This window comes from Triticum dicoccoides, chromosome 2B (assembly GCF_002162155.2).
Source record: "Triticum dicoccoides isolate Atlit2015 ecotype Zavitan chromosome 2B, WEW_v2.0, whole genome shotgun sequence".
Lineage (NCBI taxonomy): Eukaryota > Viridiplantae > Streptophyta > Magnoliopsida > Poales > Poaceae > Triticum > Triticum dicoccoides.
This window is the reverse complement of record NC_041383.1, coordinates 351,617,590-351,624,432: the sequence shown is the minus strand read 5'-3', so window position 1 is coordinate 351,624,432 and position 6,843 is coordinate 351,617,590. Positions and strand designations below refer to the sequence as shown.

General features: G+C 42.1%; 1 long non-coding RNA gene across 13 annotated transcripts in view; it reads left to right on the top strand.

The window, feature by feature from the left end:
• The first annotated feature begins 243 nt into the window (after positions 1 to 243).
• The window catches only part of LOC119363681, a 12,815-nt gene continuing 6,215 nt past the window's right edge, over positions 244 to 6,843 (top strand). Inside the window, exons 1-9 of one of the 13 annotated variants that reach the window (XR_005174286.1) lie at positions 244 to 978; positions 1,071 to 1,133; positions 1,568 to 1,664; positions 1,782 to 1,829; positions 2,332 to 2,565; positions 2,756 to 3,042; positions 4,488 to 4,533; positions 5,171 to 5,261; positions 5,668 to 6,262. This is a non-coding gene — a long non-coding RNA (uncharacterized LOC119363681). Of the gene's footprint in view, positions 979 to 1,070; positions 1,134 to 1,310; positions 1,483 to 1,567; positions 1,665 to 1,778; positions 1,830 to 2,331; positions 2,566 to 2,755; positions 3,043 to 4,487; positions 4,534 to 4,630; positions 4,829 to 5,170; positions 5,543 to 5,667; positions 6,263 to 6,843 lie in introns of those variants that run through there. The other 12 variants (XR_005174285.1, XR_005174288.1, XR_005174281.1 and 9 more) reach the window with 12 other exon arrangements.

Genomic DNA, 6,843 nt, shown 5'->3' with positions numbered 1-6,843 from the left:
GACGCTCCTCCCACGCTTGGCTGGTGCATGTGTACCGGCATATGCACCCGGGTCTTTCCTATTGCGATGACAGGTGGGCCGGTCCTGTTCGTGGTCCGCTTGTCGGCTGCATGGTGGTGCTTCGCGGTGGTTAGTTGCGAGGACTGCGCCGTGTTGGCTGGCGCATGTGCGCGTGGGCCCCTGGCTGACCGATGCATCTTGTGCGCGGCATGCGTGCCTCACCTTTGTCTGCGGGATGGAGAGAGGAGATGGAGTGGAAAAATATCTCGCGAGCCCTGGGTGCCTTCAGTTTCCCTTTCTCGATCCAATCTCCATCGACCTACTACAACCGCCACCACCTCCTCGATCCATGTGCTCACCCTTTGCCGCCGCCACCGGAGAGGCTCGCCTCCGCGGCCGCACGCCTTAGATCCGACGGAAGGAAAAGGAGGAAGAGACCTGCACTGTCCTGTTCTCCGAGGTGATGGAGGAGCAGCCGAGGGCGACGACGGCGTCCTTGGCCGAGCACACGGGCGGAAGGGGGGAGAGGGGTGTAGCCGCTCGTGGGGATCGAGGGGAAGGAGAAAGGTGATGATGATGCCGACTATTTGGGGAAGGGGATGCGGGCGACCTGGGGCGAGTGAAGCGGCCTGAGGGAGGCCGGCGGCGACCTATGGAAGGAATGGGACGCCGGCGACCTTGGGAAGGAAGGGGAGGCCGGCGAATTGGGGTAGGGGATGCGGGTGACCTGGGGAACGGCGGCTGGGAGCTGCTTAGCCCGTCGTCGCTGTCGGCCACCGGCGGCCACCGCCCGTTGCTTGGAGGATGAGGGGAATGGAGAAAGAGAAGTAGTATCGGGAAGGAGTTTTGGGGGATAGGAGGAGGGGAACAGCAGCCGCGCCAGGCGACATGCTCGCGGTGCCGCTTGGTGGCTGAGATGAGGCTGCCCCATGCTCTGTTCCAATGGGCCTCCTCTGCTCGATGGTTGCACTGGTTGAGGTTCGTCCTTCTGTGGTTCGCATGTTATTCGCCTTTGCTTTGGATTCATTGTACTAATTTCGCATGTTTGCCTTCGTTTCATTCATGCGCAGTTTGGTACGACTCCTATTGTCGGCTGCGTCGAGCCTTGGGTCTTGTCTGTTCTTCGCATTGAGGTTAGTCCACTCCTCTTGTGCTTGCCTATATAATGTTTGATGAAATGCATGTGTGCTACTTGATGAAATGCGTGTCTATTCGACATCTACTTGTTTTCTGTATATATGTCTTCGATCCCATGTATCCTTGGGTGCTTATCTAAAGTTTGTATGTAATTATTTTATTACGCTTGACAGATCATCCCGAAGAATAATTATGCAAAACAATTATTAGTCCTGACGGCTTTTGTATTTTAAGCTGTCTAAGGGCTCCAAGAGATGCAGTCATAGACAGTGACTGGTCCCTGAAGTTTGGGACGTTAAGGATAAAAGCAAGCAGTTTTTAGAAACTTTTAGTTGTGGCTCATGGGTAGATTTTGAAACACAAATTTCTTAACTTGTCAAATGTAGCAGAAATAATTAAGATTTAATCACCGCTACTTCCTGAAATGCAGGTTGGAGCAACTGGGAAACCATTGACAAATGTGGTCTCAATTGGAGTTGGTGGTAGCTTCCTTGGACCTCTGTTTGTGCATGCAGCTCTCCAGATTGGTAAACATTTATTTTATCTACACTTTCTCTAGGTTCTCTAAACTGAGAATATATTTATTGCCAGATTTTGATCTGATATGCCTTTAAAATGTTACTAATTTTCATACCCGAAAGCAGCAGAGGCCGCCAAAGGCTGGCAACTGAGATTGTAAGGGTGTACTTGGGGTATGTTTCTGTATTTCTTTTGCTGACACCTGTTACATGTTCTTCTCGCACTTCCTATGGATGATCAAAAATATTAAATGTGATCGAGTAGAGGCTTCCTTTTTGTCTTTCTGCACCATTCATGCAACCCTAACCAGGAATTCTTTCATTATTGGAGTCTTTCATTGTATAATAATGAGATTTGTCATAATTTCAACAATGGTACTCATGGTGGTTTCAGTTCCATGGACATTGTCAGAATGACCACTTTATTCAAGTGTATTGTTTCCAGATCTCATGTTTGTCTAAGTCACCAAGTTAATCCATCAGAATTTGTTTACTTTCTTGGCTATTGTGGTTAAAGGAATCCTTTTATTAGAGCTATAGTTTTTGGACATGTTCCAGTTTGGTTATTTATGGATTTTGAATATGGTCCAATTTGATCACTTCTGAGACTCAGTTAGAACATATAAATGTTGTTTCTTTACCATGTAGTTCCTAATCAGAAAAGCCTCATATGCAGGTTAGAGGCATTGGTGTGAGGGCGTTGTGGTGACGTGCTCCTCCATGCCTCGTGCGAGTTCTTGGTGTCGCGATCATGTCTCCAGAGAGCAGCGCTTCAAGGTCACTTAAGCTTGAATGGGTTATCAAGTCTACTGGAACCATTCATGTTTAGGCTTGTTCATTGGTTTTAGGACAGACACTCCCTTAAGTATGTTTAATCACAATTAAAAGGAGGAAGCCAAATTATTGCAATGTAAGTGCCTGAACTCGGAGGCTTGATCCACTATCACTTGCTCCTGCCACTGTGTCATAATATCTCATTTTCATATATAAGATGATAGTAACGGAATGATCATATTAGGAGTGCATTATTGGCAGCCTTGTGAGGTTTTCTTCATAACTTCTTCTCCTGTTTTTAATGTTTGTATTCTCTTTGTTGCAAGGTGTGGCTTCAGGTAAAGTTGTCAAGATGATCTGGTGCTTGTTTGAGTCGTTGATTACTGCTGCTTTGCTAAGGTTCAACGTCTTACTACATGAGAAATTTATTCCAATGCTTTCTCAATCCCTTTACCATGATGACTACGAGAGGAACCTTCAATGTGTATAGATGGTGATGGATATGGGGACACACAAGAACTAGCGAACTTAATACCAGATGCCCTCAACTATGAATTCTTTAATTATTGGAGGCTTTCATATTCATATCAATACAAGGTGGGATATGATGCAGGTGAATGCCTTTATTTTGTTTCTTTATGATCTTCTCCTCTACTTAATGATAGATGCAGTGCATAGGGTCATCGTGTCAGTTTGAATGCTTTCATGATAATTGGTATAGCACTGAATCAGGCAAGGTGTGAATAAGTGTGCTTAAATGCGTGCTTTGTTTATGTGTTTACTGCTTATTATGTTGTACAAGTTGCCACTTTTGAATCTGCCTCTTTTAGGCACGTGTCTTTCCCACATATATGTTGGTAAATGTGTGCACTACATATTTTTCTGGCCAACTAGATTACGAGATCCTCCTCCATCTTCCCCTTCTCACTAAGGATGCCAGATTGATCTAGCATCTTTCCCCCTATTTAGGGGTCCTCCCTTGGCCCCTCCTCTACTCGGCTGTCCTTTGCCATGTTTCTCCTCTATAAAAAACACGAAAACTACCACGAGAATTAATTGCTGCTTGCTGCTCTTCACAGCTAAATATCACAATGAATTATATCAATTGCCATCGTCCTAGAAGAAGAGATGAGCAGTCAATATACGGAGAAAAAAATCACGACCAATATTTGCATGAATACTAATTCTCGCAACAAGTTAATGATTCATAAATAATCTCCCGTTTCCTCTAACCCGTGTATGTCTTTCCATATTAATTCATAAAAATGAATCAACACAGTTCATATTTGATTTCAACACAACGAAATTCAAAAAGAGGTGAATCAAATGGTATTATTTCAAAGTTGTATAACATATATCATCACTACTAGAAAACATTTTGTACGAGGCTAAGGTGCGAACATTTATAAAATGATAATTGTACCCTTTTTGGGATTTTGCGATTCCTATGGAATTAAGAGGTCATCTATTGGCCTATCCCTATTTGTAATTTCAAATAGTTATTTTTTGGTGCACTTCTATTTTAGAAATGAATCAATTGCCAATTATGCTTGATGTTTCAAGCAGAACTATAATTGGTAAACAACTATCTGTGAAGCATATATGGAGGCGGGAGTCTGCTTTGGTTTTTTGCTATGTGCCTATTTGCTTAAGAAAATACTTGACTGGAGAGCAGATTCCAAATGGAGCTGCATTTTCATGCGTTGGGGGCAGAAGAAGAATAAATAGTAAATCCTTATCTTATGGAGTGATGATTTACATTCTTTGTGTGATGAGATAATACACAACCTAGTTGTTATTTAGCTTGCTGCTGTTGAACAACTGACTATCATGATGTGTAGTTTCTGAATATTGAGTCCTCGAGTTTTGGGGAATGGTGCGCTCTAATTTGGAAGTGGTATTTCCTAATGTATTCGCACAGTTAGATATCATATTATATATTTTTTCTCTTACTTGAAATTTCTGCCATGTAAAGCTAGGTTGTCTTTGATTTGTTGTGTGTTAGGTATTGAACAGACTGCCTGGTTTGGCTAACCTTCCTTTCCTTTTATTTTGCAGGCTTTAGAATCACTAAGGTTGCTCCTTCTCTGTTCCTTTGGTCAAGGTTTGTCCTTGTCATTCTTTTCTAAGCACTGCACTTTTCTACCTTATTTGTTTACTGCTTATTGTCGTGTTAATTCCTCTGTTCCTGATTTTTCCAGGTGTCGTGTTTGTGTTTTTGTTTTTGTGGTGCTGCTTATATGTGTGACTACCGTGTGATCGTATATATATGCTGAAAAGTAAAATTATTTTTCCTTCGCACGATACATAATTTGTAATGAGATGGTAGTACATCAGTGTATTTACAGGAAAAAATTATAGTCGTATATATATATGCTGAAAAGAACATTCTTCTACTCTTTCTTGATGCATGCTGTCGTATATTGCTTCTCTACTTGCTCAAAATCAAATTTGCATCTATGAAAAGGTAAGAAATTAAGGACAATGAGATGATAGTAGATTGACATGTTTACAGAAAAAACAAATAGCCATGCAAGTTTGAAAGAACATCTTTTTACTATTTCTTGCTATATGCATATTTCCCATCTTCTTCCTTCAGAATCAAATGTGCGTCTACTAAAGGATAAGAAAATTAAGGCTGCAATCTAAGAATAGAATCAAATGTGCATCTACTATAAGATAAGAAATTAAGGCTGCAATCTAAGAATACTTTTATTTGCCATTCTGAATTTCTATCACAGCACAGAGGAATGAGGATGGATACAGGAGGCATGGCGTAAGCGTAGGGGTCAGCCATGGCACGACGCAAGAGTCTGCCCATCTCCTCTCAAAGTTAGTTCTTGCTCTTCTTGTCCCTACTACATTGCCTGCCAACTCTCTGGCAGAGTATTTTATTTCTGCAATGTATTATATTCTTTGAAGAAATTACAATTTTTTCATAGCTTCTTGGCATACTATGGATTGAATTCTTTGTGAGAACAAGCCAATGATGGTAGCAGTTCCTACAAGAAGATACCAGACATGTAATATCTTGATAGAAGAGAAAATCTACATTTTATTCATGTGAAAATTTAGGGTGGATTTGTGTTTTTCAGAAATGAGGCAACCTTACATGTTGACAGTAAGTTGACTACCAGCTTAAAAGCTTATGTTTGCAAAGTGTTTCCTGGGATAACCCCCCCTCTCTCTTGATTGATATATCCATATATCACAGGGGAATGATAGTTACTTTTAACAGGGATTGGTGGTTCATCACGATTTTTCTAGCTTATTTTGTCCTCCAAATGATATAGAAGGCAGTCAAGCACTACAGGAATCTGCTACTTTGCCATCTGCCACAGCGGACGACAAAGCCAGGGACATCGGACGGCAAAATGCTTTGCCATCAGCGGCGGATGACAAACAGTGACGACAAAGACAGAGTCGGCAAACAGGCCCTTTGCCGTCTGCTTTTTATGGCGGATGGCAAAGAGTGCTTTGCCTACAGCGTCGGACGGCAAAGAGGAGTGACGGCAAAATACTGGACGTCCGCCAGTGTTAGTCCATTAGGCGGCTAACGGCGGCCTTTGCCGTCAGCCAGCTGCCGGCAAATTTGAACGCCTCTTTGCTGTCCGCCTCTTTGCCATTAGCTTAACTTTGTCGTCCGCCAGGGTAGGCAAATTTGCCAAATGGCTCATCTATGAGGAAGCATAGGTGGCTGCCACGTGTCCCCTTTGCCGTCTGCCACCGACGGCAAAGGGGTCTTTGCCGTCTGCCGCGGACGGCAAAGAGCCTGTACTGCCTCTTTTTTATTCTATTTTTCTTATATCCAACAATTATCACAGCAAATATATCACAGCACATATATATCCATCACATAAATATCCAGCACATATATATCCAACATAATAAATATCCAGCACATATATATCCATCCATATATACATAGTAGGTTGCACATAGTCCCATCAATCCATACATATTACAATATGCAAAGTTTCATCATAGCAATCTAGTTTCATCATAGCAAGCGAGCAGAATACAAGAAGTGTATCAAAGGAAAAAACAAGCAATCCATCATAGGATGCTGGCTTCCGTGAAGTGAATAAAACCTGCAAAATGACAAATAAGAAAGTTAGAAAAAGAATAGAAGAAGAAGAAGAAGACTAGAAGAAGAAGTATATGCCATTTATTAGCTAATTTAGGTGAACAGGATCATTTATGAGCTAAATTAGTTGAAATGGATCGTTTATGAGCTAAGTTAGGTGAAATGGGTCGTTTATGAGCTAAGTTAGGTGAAATGAGTCGTTTATGAGCTAACCTAGGTGAAATGGGTCGTTTATGAGCTAACCTAGGTGAAATGGGTCGTTTATGAGCTAACCTAGGTGAAATGGGTCGTTTATGAGCTAACCTAGGTGAAATAGGTCGTTTATGA